Source organism: Magnolia sinica, chromosome 1 (genome assembly GCF_029962835.1).
Source record: "Magnolia sinica isolate HGM2019 chromosome 1, MsV1, whole genome shotgun sequence".
NCBI lineage: Eukaryota > Viridiplantae > Streptophyta > Magnoliopsida > Magnoliales > Magnoliaceae > Magnolia > Magnolia sinica.
This window is the reverse complement of record NC_080573.1, coordinates 83,598-88,766: the sequence shown is the minus strand read 5'-3', so window position 1 is coordinate 88,766 and position 5,169 is coordinate 83,598. Positions and strand designations below refer to the sequence as shown.

Sequence of the window (5,169 nt, the reverse complement as noted above, 5' to 3'; positions counted from 1 at the left end):
GTTTGAATGCCTGTAAGTTATTTTAAGTTTGGTAGTCACTTACAGGTGAAAGTCACTTACGAGGAAGTGACTTCTCACCCCACCCCCGGCAGTTTTTTTGGTAGATTCGCCTGTAATTAACTCAAGGGTGTATGTTACTTACGAGGAAGTGACATCCAAGTAAGTCACTTCCCACTCACCCGACTTACAGGCATACGGACAGGCCCTAAGATTGGATGGCTGGGATCTTCTTGGGTCATGGTGCATCCACGGTAGGGCCCATGAAATCAACAATCTGATCGCTGAAATGTGGACCGCACTTGTGCATCCACAGTATGCCCCCTGAGATGAAGTAGGTTTACTTGTGTTGTTCATGTTCATCTTGAAACTTCAATGTTCCTCTCTTATCAACCCTTTTCCTCCACGATTGTTTCCACAGTGCGTCATACTGGTGGACTATTACGCCCCTCTTTTTCTTCTTAGAGATTTCCACGATACGTCAAGAGGATTTCTCTAAAAATGTCAATCTCTGTGAGGAGATCGCGGTTGTTCTTCCACAACGGTTTCAAAGTAGCTGCACTGTCTGCTGTTGCAACAGTAAAAATCACAAACCTATATAAGTCTCAAGTGGTAAAACAAATCCTATTAGATGAAATGCATTCGGCCCTCACAATTGCGGTTATTCCTTTTCTGTTAACCCTATCTGTTACTTCATTAAGTTTCAAAAGATATCCCTAAGCTGGGCCAAGCATTTGATAGTGTGTGGCCACAGTTCTCTGAATATATGTGCATTTTTTACTGCTGGCGGGATGCCTATTGCGATCTGTGCAGCTAGAGATAATTGAGCTGCTTCTCAAATCTCAAGGCATGCGGTAGGGGGGAGAGCTACGTAAAGCAGGTAAGCACTTCAAGAGCTATTTGAAGATTGTAGAAACCCTTTAAAGCTCGTAGGGATGATTACCTGGGGGTTTTGCTAATTCCACACATGGATGCCAGGCTGAGATTTAAGCCGTCCATCAGGTGGGTCCCACCGTGCAGTTACCATGCTCGAAAATCAAGCCGGTCTACTCGTCACATGATCCAGTGTTAGAAACAGCTCAATGATTTAGGAGAACTAGGCCTGATTCTTTATAGGGTTCATTTGATTTATAAACAGCGGCCCACCTGGTCAGTGGACCATCCGATTCTGGGGCAAGGGAATTGACATGGTTGATCGCACCTACTCGATGGCTTTGTTTTCACACGTGTGGTGTGGACCATTTATAGTGGGTAACTAGATGAATGGTGTAGATAAACAATAGGTGGGCCCCACATGAACAGTTGGACCAAACAAAAAATGCCTTGTGTTATGGGAACCAGATTCAAGGTTCGAACCGCTACAGTGGCATCTTCTTCTTTTTTTTTTTTTTTTGAAGACCTCAAAATTTCATTGATATGGAAATAAACCTTACAACCTGTACAGGTGGGCTCAGGCAGAAAAATAATACTCGAGCCCCCCTGTTTTTACAATGAATTCACATTTGGGCTGGCCCTGACTAGAAAGGAAGGGCCCGCCTATCATATCAAAAGCTAACAAAAAAAAAAAAAAACCTAAGTAACACATATCGCACCTAAATTCATCCTATCCAGGACCAGCTCCCCGTGAGAGAGAAAGGGGAGGGTCAGAGACTGCCAGGAATATCTTGTTCTGCTGATTAGTGCTTCCCAAGCGGGCTAGGCTGTCTACTACCTTTTTGGCCTCTCTCAGAGTGTGCTTGATCGAAATGGTAGCCGTCTACTACCTTTTTGGCCTCTCTCAGAGTGTGCTTGATCGAAATGGTAGCCGTCGCCCGGATGGAATCGAAATGGTTTTTCCAATAGAACATGTTCCACGGAATATTACCTACCTTGGAGAACAATTCTACCACTGCTAGCGAATCGCTGTCCACCTCGACCTTGGAGAACCCTTTATCCTTGTAAATGTTGAGGCTGTCTACCACTGCCTTCACTTCTGCTTGAAAGCTCGGCCCCAAACCATAGCCTTTGGAGAAAGCAAATTTGAGATCTCCCTTATCATCTCTACAAATGCCCCCACTACCCGATGGCCCTGGGTTGCCCCTGGAAGAGCCATTAACATTCAACTTCACCCAGCCCTTTATTGGCCTTTTCCACTTCACAAAGGACACCGAAAAAGAAATGCCTCTTCTAGGATCGAGCCATGACAGTGGCATCTTATTACAGCTTATTGTAACAAAACCAAAGGAAGTTTGTCATTTTGCTGAGGAATGGTCGGGTACAGTGCATCGGGATGTGAATAGTTTCCTGATGTACCCATCAGATGAAATTGGAGCTGTGGTTCAGTAATCCAAACTGTTGATTTGATGGACCTCATGTGAGGGATGATCCAAAAATCTTCGGGGTCCTTTTTCTTTTATCATCACACCCAAACTTTATGTTAACCATCCCTTTCGTAATGTTCTGATCAAAAGATTAGGAATGTTTTGAATCAAGGATATGTTGGGACATCTCCCATCCAGGGTGGCCCATCAGATCAATGGTCTGGCTAATTGGACCATGGGCTCACCTGTATGAAATGGGTGAATCGGGTAATCCCAGTCCTGATACATCAGGACCCGATAGTTCCTGTTCAAATAGATAAGGCACACTCATGCCATTGCTAGTGCAACCACTCCCTTGCTTTTACACCGTTCGATTGTAATTAAAGTGCGGCCCTACCATAGCACTTACTAATTTTCTTGGTTGAATGCTACATGGCAGGTCGGATTAGCACTTTTAAGTGTGATCTAAATGGTTTAAAAGCTAAGATGTATACATAGTAGCTCATGGGCACCACCCAAATCACTAGATTGCATGAAAATTGTGATTTTGAGATGTTGAGGCTACGCACCAATGCCCTTGGTTAACCACAACGAGGCATGTCGAAATCACACTTAAAAGTACAATCCGACCATTTAAAAGTCAGGGTGTATGCTAGCCAACGACGCACATGAGTGCACTATCAAAACCATCGAATCAAGTGGATTGATCCCAAGTATTAACTATCTTCTTTTCTTTTTTTCCCCTGCAAATCCTTTTGCAGTGTAAGAAGTTTGTTTTTGAGTACGGCCTACTGATCCTGATCAACACAGAACAGTTCTTGGAGGACCGACATGTCTGCATTGCCATCCATGTCTGCAAGGAGTCCGGCCATGAAGAAGCATTGGTGGAAATGCCCTTGCTTGAAATGGTGGTCAGCAGCAAAAATAGCTGAAAGTTGTAACTCACTGTAAGACCATTAATCATTTAACATTTCCATGGAAACAATACTCATGGTCAAACAACGGGTTTACTGTTGGATTCTGCAGTTGTCCATCTCCTAAGGATTTCACATGGTTTTTTCCACGTCATATTTTGGATTCTCTCTATTCAGAGGAGTTTTCCATTTCCATGTTCACATCAGCTTGGTTTTTGGCTCTAGCGAATTATGCTGACCTTGTGAACCGTGAGCATCAGATGTAGCCCTTCTCTTTTGGTATTTCTAATTAAAGATATTATTTTGTCAAAATGATGGAAGGAGCAACAGAATAGCAAACCTTGTTAGGTTGTCAGCCTCGGCTTGGTCCCAATATTATTAGCATTGTCTTTCTGGCTTCGATCTGAACGTATTCATGTCTACTTGGAGCATTCTCTTTATTGCTTATGTTGAAACAAGTTAGTTTTCTATGCTAGGTGGGCCCTTTTTGTTGCTGGTGGACCTTTCCTTTGTTTCTCTTTTCTACTTTTGTCTTCTGTGCAGGGTGGGGTGACGAGAGGGTCACCATCCTGCCTCTGCGTGGTTTTTTTGTAAAGCATTGCATTTTCTTGGAATGAATTTGTCATCTTCTCAAAAAATAATAATAATGGAAAAGAAGTTTTCTATTTGGGCAGTCTTCTCCTTATTGTTCATATTGATACAAGTTACATACAACTTACTTTTCTATTTGGATTTTATTTTTGTAAAATGTAACGGTGTAATTAACATTTTATCTTTGCTTTACGTCGCAGTTTGCAAATTCATCCATGGATTATAATCCTATCTACAATGCACATAGAGGTGCTAAAGTAATGGCTTCATCATTCCATGATATTAGTGATGTTGAATTTCAAGATAATTGGGGGCCTGGTTTGGTATGTGTCCTTGGTTTCCAGATTGTTTTTGTAAGGGTGTAGTTCTTGAATTTACAGTAATGGTAGTCTTGCCCCAATATGTGCTGCTAGAGCATATATGGTCCCCTACCATAATCTATTTTCTGAAGTTTGTCCAATGAGGCTGCCTTGATTTCTCAAGTGAACCCTCACCTAATTGAGAATTTTGTTTGAACGGTTAATATTTATTTGTCATTGAGAGGCTTCTCCTTAATTCATGGGCAGGTACTTGATTGCGTCACACACGACAGACTACCAACATCCAATGCTGTTCCTTAACACCCTTGCGGTGATTGTGCTGGTGGTCGCCAAGTTCCCAAATGTGCACAAGGTCCATATTTTCAGAATCAATGTAGACCAGTGAGTGTTCAGTATTAAGGAAAGACGGTAGCTATCCTCTGTAAAATCCCTTTGATCCTTTTACTGTAGGGTTGTCTATGTACAGAAGCTGGAATGGAAGGGTATTGTTTTTCTTTTTATGAGTGAAAATTTTATGTTGATTGCTATACTATTTCTATTTGATACAACAATAATTAGCGTATTTCATTTGTGTAGCTCATAAGATCTCGATTATTGTTTGGAACAGTTAGGAAGACTATTTCTCGTGCATGCTCTTTCATGCCATCTAGACTTTTAGATGAGATTTTGCCCAGACCAACTACCTAATGCCTAATACAAGTCATGATGCAACATGCATGACTGTGAAATTGATGAATAGGCTTGATGAATTGGAGTCGTCGGAAAGCTTGATTCAATCTTCTTCTCTGAATTGGTGTGAATCTAGTATGGACGATGTTGGTTGGTGAGAATGCTAGACATTTGATACGAACAGTGTTCGAGTTATCGGTGAATTGTCGATAATATCAACGATAATATCAGTGTCGCCAACTCTGCGACACCGAAACCCCCTAAATTTGTTTCTCTGCCAGTTGTCGGCGAAAAATCAGCGAAATATCGGCGATTTTTTCGAAATGGGTGATATTATCGGAATATGCATTTCGTACTCCATTATCGACGAAATATCAG

At 41.9% G+C, this 5,169-nt stretch overlaps 1 long non-coding RNA gene across 1 annotated transcript; it reads left to right on the top strand.

The window, feature by feature from the left end:
- The first annotated feature begins 538 nt into the window (after positions 1–538).
- On the top strand, positions 539–4,722 carry LOC131216854 (uncharacterized). The gene is made up of 4 exons (XR_009166984.1): positions 539–877; positions 3,059–3,801; positions 4,003–4,125; positions 4,369–4,722. It is a non-coding gene; the product is annotated as an uncharacterized LOC131216854 (long non-coding RNA).
- The last annotated feature ends 447 nt before the right edge of the window (positions 4,723–5,169 follow it).